This window comes from Elephantulus edwardii, unplaced genomic scaffold, assembly GCF_000299155.1.
Source record: "Elephantulus edwardii isolate Elephantulus edwardi_28Jun2011 unplaced genomic scaffold, EleEdw1.0 scaffold00135, whole genome shotgun sequence".
NCBI classification, from domain to species: Eukaryota; Metazoa; Chordata; class Mammalia; order Macroscelidea; family Macroscelididae; genus Elephantulus; species Elephantulus edwardii.
The window spans coordinates 4274207-4280631 of record NW_006399885.1 but is presented as its reverse complement, the minus strand read 5'-3'; the positions used below and the strand labels follow the sequence as shown (position 1 = coordinate 4280631).

General features: G+C 40.5%; 1 pseudogene; it reads right to left on the bottom strand.

Annotated features, from left to right (window-relative positions):
- Positions 1 to 5214: 5214 nt before the first annotated feature.
- Positions 5215 to 5981, bottom strand: LOC102849250 (annotated as a pseudogene).
- Between the last annotated feature and the right edge of the window lie 444 nt (positions 5982 to 6425).

Here is a 6425-nt window from a genome sequence, read left to right as displayed (position 1 = left end):
TGCATAACAAGTGATCACAAAGACTACGGCCTGTATCAGGCACACCTTAATCTCCAGAGAGACACCATTGCTTTTCAGTACTTTGGAGAGGTCTCTAACAGCAGACTTTCCCATGGCAATACATCTTTTAATTTCCTGGCTACTTGTGCCAAGAGTGTTGACTGTGGAGCCAAGCAAACTAAAGCTGTGAACAATCTCAATCTCTTCACCATCTATCCTAATGCTGCCAATTGGCCCATTGATGAGAATCTTTGTCTTCTTGACATTGAGCCTCAATCCATACTGTAGGCTGCAGTCCTTGACCCTCTGCAGAAAGCGTATCAGGTCCTCTTCAGTTTTAGCAAGCAGGGTTGTGTCATCTGCATGTTGCAGATTGTTGATAGATCTTCCACCAATCTTGACCCCACATTCCTCCTCAGAGAGCCCAGCTTCCTGGATAATCTGTTCTGCATATAGGTTGAAAAGGTATGGAGATAGGACACATCCCTGGTGTCCTTCCTAATTTTGAACCATGCTGTGTTTCTTTGTTCTGTTCTGACAACTGCCTCTTGGTCCAAGTACAGGTTTCACATTAGCATGATCAAGTGTTCTGTGATTCCCATTCTTCTAAGAGTCAGCCATAGTTTGTTATGATCCACATAGTCAAACGCCTTTGCATAATCAGTGAAACACAGATAGGCATGCCTGTGGTGTTCCCTGCTTTCAGCTAAGACCCATCTAACATTAGCTACAATATCCCTAGTACCACAACCCCTTCTAACCCCAGCCTGGACTTCTGGGACTTCTCTCCTGATGTGCTGTTCTAGTCGTTTCTGGATAATCTTTAGCAAAATTGTGCTTGCATGTGAAATTAATGATATTGTTCTATAGTTTCCACACTCTGTTAGGTTACCCTTCTTTGGGATGGGAACAAATATAGATCTCTTCCAGTCAGTTGGCCAAGTGGTTGTTCTCCAGATTTCTTGGCACAACCTGGTAAGCACATCCAGGGCAGCATCTGTTAGCTGGAATACTTCAATTGGTGTACCATCTATTCCTGGGGCCTTATTTTTTGCTAGTTCCTTCAAAGCAGCTTGAATTTCTTCCTTCATCACTATAGGGTCTTGCTCATATATTGTTTCATGAAATTCTTCTGTGTCTGCCAATTCCTTTTGATACAGTGACTCAGGATATTCTCTCCATCTTCTTTTAATACTTCCTGGACCATTTAATATTCTGCCAAAAGCATCCTTGATTATAGCGACTCAAGGTTAGAATTTGTTCTTCAGTTCCTTGAGCTTAAGAAATGCTGAGCGAGTTCGACCCTTTTGATTTTCTTATTCCAACTCCTGGCACATTTCGTTGTAATATTTTACTTTGTCATCCCACGCTGCCTTTTGAAATCTTCTATTCAACTCTTTAGTATCTTGAATTCTTCCTTGTGCTTTGGCTTCTCTGTGCTCCAGTGCAATTTTCAGAGTCTCTTCTGACATCCATTTTGGTCTTCTCTTCCTCTTCTGTATTTGCAATGACCATTTGCACTCTTCCTGGATGATACCCTTGATATCCTCCCTCAACTCATCTGGTCTTCACTCATTAGTGTTCAAGACCTCAAACCTGTTCCTGAGATGGTTGTGAAATTCAGGTGGGATAGACTCAAAATCATATTTTGGACTTGGTTTCATTTTCCTCAGCTTCAGCTTGAACTTGCATATGAGTAGTTGGTGGTCTGTTCCACAATCAGCTCCTGGCCTAGTTTTCACAGCTGATATTGAAGTATAATTTATAAATATAGTTTCTGAGGTTTATTGCTAATTGGATATAGAATTGGAAGAATGTGGAGTCTTTTAATGAAGTGAGAAAGACTTGCAACACAACAGTACTGGAGAGAGTAGTATCAGGAGTTCCTTTCAAAGTAGTAATGATAGTTAGGTGGGATATTACTGCTTAGAGACTCAGGCTGAATCCGTACATTTGGGACTTCTCAGCATATATACTAAATGAAGCATCTAAGTAGACCTTGGGAAAGAAGGAAAGGAAGCACAAGTCATCTGAGAGTCTCTAACTTTAATTAGAGATGGAAAAGAAGAAAAAGTCCTTGGTAAAAGAAAATGGAGAGGGAGAGGGAATGGCTGTGATGTCATGATAATGAGTGTACAGAGGGAATGGGTATGAAGGTTCGTGATCATGGGATGGCATAAAGGTAAAAGGCCTTTATTGGCCTGGCACTTGGAAGTCAAGACAATACTGGTAAGTGAAGATGTAGCTTTTAGTAGAATATAGCGCAAATCTAACTGCAGTTGTTTAAGTCACTAGCATTCTGTCTATGAACCTATTTATGTATGGAAAATCCATGCTGACTATTCCTTGGAGGTATTTTAACTACTTCTCTTATCTGAGGTATAACTAGCTATCTTATAACTGAAACAGAAGCAAACATAAAGCATGTTTTTATCTATAAATTTTGGAGTGCAAAGAGCTGGAATCAGAAAATCAAAAGGCCATTCCTTAAGCTGAAGGAATTAAAGAACAAATTCAACTCTTGAGTTGCAATACTTAAGGATGCTGAGGGCAGAAAGTTGAATGATCCAGGAAGCATCAAAAGAAGATGGTAGGAGTACACAGAATTACCATATCAAAAAAGAACTGGCTGACAGAATAATTTACTGAAATGGCATAAGATCAAGAAGAAATGGTGTGGCCTAGAGCAAGAAGCTGCACTGCAATCCCAGAGGTAAGTGGTTCGGATCCACCAGATTCTCTGCTGGAGAAGCAGGGGCAATCTCCTCCTGTACCAGCCAAATCCAATTTGTCAGAAAGAAAGAAAAAAAGGGGAGGGGAGAGAAGAGGAGAGGGGAGGGGAGGAGAGGGAAGAAGGGAGAGAGAGGAGAGGGGGAAGAGAGAGAGAGAGAGAGAGAGAGAAATAGACAAAGAAAGGAAGGTGATTAATGAGGAAGTTCAAGCTGCTTTGAAGGATTGGCAAAAATCAAGACCCCAGGAATTGACAGAATACAAATTGATATATTTCAACAAACAGATGCTACCTTGGACATACTCACCAGGTTATGCCAAGAAATCTGGAAGACAATTACCTGGCAGAGATCTAACCTGGAAGAGATCTACATTTATTCCCATTCCAAAAACAGGTAATCCGGCAGAGTGTGGAAATGATTGAACCATATCAAATATGACTGAAATAGTGCTTCAGCAGAGAACTGCCAGATGAGAAAGCTGGGTTTAGAAGAGGCTTTGGCATTAGGGACATCATAGTCAATATTAGATAGATTGTGGTGGAAAGCAGAGAATACCAAAGGAATGTCTATCTGGGTTACATAGATTATGCAAAAGCAAATGACTACATGGATCACCACAAATTGTGGCTAACCTTGAGAAGCATGGGTATCCCAGAACACTCAGTTATGCTCATGCAAAACCTATACTTGGACCAGGAAGCCATAGTCAGAACAGAGCAGGAAACACTGCATGGTTCAGGATCCAGAAAGGTATGTGTCAAGAATGTATACTATCTCCATAACTTTTCAATCTATAAGCAGAACATCATTTGGGAGGCTGGACTTCATGAAGAGGAATGTGGCATCAGAATTGGAGGAAGACTCATCAATAACATGCTTTATGCAGATTACACACTCTTGCTTGCTGAAACTGAGGAAGGTGTGTTGCATATGCTGCAGGTCAAGGACTGTAATTTTCAATATGGATTTAAGCTCAACATGAAGAAAACAAAGATTCTCATCACTGGGCCAATTGGTAGCTTGATGGTAGATAAAGAGGAGACTGAGATTGTTAGCAACTTCAACTTGCTCAGGCCCACAATCTACACTCTTGACACCAGCAGTCAGGAAATGAAGAGTTCCATTGTGAATGTCTGCTGCCAGGGACCTCTCTAGAGCAATGATGCCAGTCTGGAGACTAAGGTGCACATGGTTCTTGCCATGGTCCTTGGAATTACTTGCTATGCACCAGAAAGCTGGACAAAGGCTGAGGATGATGGAAGAAGAATTGATGCCTTTGAGTTTTGGTGCTGGAGAGGAGTATTGAACATGCCTTGGACTTCCAGGAAAACAAACTGTTTGTAGCTCTGCTTCACATATTTTGTACACATGGCCAGGAGGGACCAGCCCTTGGAAAAGAGCATCATACTTGGAAGTGTGGAGCATCATCGCAGGAGAGAAAGACTCAGGATGAGATGGATTGACTCAGTGATTAAAAAAGTGGGATTGGGTCCGTTGGAGATGATGAGATTGGCTCAGAATAGAGTTGGGTTCAGAGCTATTGTACATAACTCAATGCTATGAGTTACAGGAGATGTGATGACACATAACAACAATGACATAGAACATTTATGATGGTATAAAGTAGTACATGGAATCCATGTGTTTGTTATAGACTGGTTATTATGTAGTCCCTCTAGTAGAGTACAACTCATAACGACCCTCTGAACAACAGATCTGCAACTTACCTTGAACCATTTTCATGATCTCTTCTATGCTCAAACCTCCTGTTACAATCATTATGTCAAATCATTTTTTGAGGACCTTCCTTTCTTTTTCTTATCTTTTCCTTTTTCTAGCAGGATGGTTTTTTCCCAAGCACTGGCTTCTCTTGATAATATGACCAAAGTATGTGAGATGGAAGTTCACCATCCTTGTTTCTAAGAAGCACTGTGGTTGTATATCCTCTGATTCAGACTTCTTTGTTCTTTGGGTAATTAGTGGGAAATTTGTTACTCTTCTCAAACACTACAATTCAAGACATCAAGTTTTCTTTGTTCTTCCTTATTTATTTCCCACCTCTAAGCACCATAAAAGAAACAATTGAAAATGTCATGGCTTGAGTCAGGTGCACTTTATTCTTTTTTTTTTTTTTTTTTTTTTTTTTTTTTTTTTGGAATGCTTCACGAATTTGCACGTCATCCTTGCGCAGGGGCCATGCTAATCTTCTCTGTATCGTTCCAATTTTAGTATATGTGCTGCCGAAGCGAGCACCACTTTATTCTTTAAACAGATATACTTTCTCTTGAATACTTTAAAAAGGTCCGTAACAGGTAGTTTCCATAATGCAGTGCATATTTTCATTTTTTTTTCATTTTAAGTGACACTTGTTCCTATTGGGGATTAGTTATTCTGCTGATGGATACAGACAATATTAGAATAGCAAAGAGGGGATTATATAGGTAATCTTGATTCTTTAAATATCAGAAAATTCCATATCGTGTCAGGGGAGGAGTGAAAGGAACTCCACTTCCAAGATGCTTAGTCCAAACTTCCTGTTGGTATTAGCATCAAACAAAGCTCCCAATACTTTTGGCATCATCTGCTGGGCTATGACATCCAGCCAGTTGTCAAGGGTGTTGGAAACCTTTACTTTACAATCTCCATTAAAGATCTCAACATCACCAGCGATGTCCTCAGGCAAGTAGGTCTCCTGATCAATTTGGACACCAACATCTTTTTGGTTACAATTTTGTACATAGGGATTGCTTTTTGCACAGCAGCCTTTACTAGAGGAGAATCCTGTTTCCTGCAATGAATAATCATTTGGGGCTCCAGCAACCGATACAAGCCCTGGAGGGCAAGTATATCTGGAAGCATTTGGTATTTGGTTATATCTTTTATCACCTTACTGAGTCTCTGTTTTGCTTCATTTAGTATGTCTGGAATAAGGTCATCTCTTGCTCTGAGGACTTTCAATCTTGTTTGAGTCATCAAATTAGACATTTGAATTTTCTTTTGCTGCTCAATCTGCTATTCTTTCTTCTGATAGTATTCCATAATCTTCAGTCTTTAGGTTTGCACAAGATGGCCTTTTTCAATGTTTCATTCTCCCTCTGCCTTTGCATTTATTTCTTCTGCCTTCTCATTGTCTTCTTGTTCAATGAAATACAACATGTACATAATCTGTGTTTGTATATCTGCATTGCTGAGGGCCCTGGTGAAAGTGTTGCTAGGGTGGCAGGAAATAAACTCATTTTGTCTTTTCATTTCTTGACTCCTGCTAGGTTGTGGTGATTTTGGATCCAAGTGAAATTAAAAAATTGGACATTTCAAACTTTTCTTCATCTATCATGATTTCTTGGTCCGATGATGAAGATTTTGGTTTTCTTGGTGTTGAGATGTAATCTGTATTGAAAGCTGGAGTCATTGCTCTTCTTCAGTAAATGTTGTGGAATGTTGGGGAGGAAGGGAGCGTCTCTGGCCAGGACAGATCGCCTAAGCTCCAGATAAGTGCAAGCCTCCCAATAGCCTTTAATATGGGGTAGAGAAAGTACCCTTGTGTTTGGCTGCACCAGCTTGAGAAAGCTCGCCACCTGGGAAGACAGCTGCCGTGTTTGTTGAACTGGGAGTGGTCCACATGAAGTTGAGATTCTCCTAACCAATCTGCATGTCCCATGTCTGTAAGCCCACCCTATCCGGACTTCTTGTTTA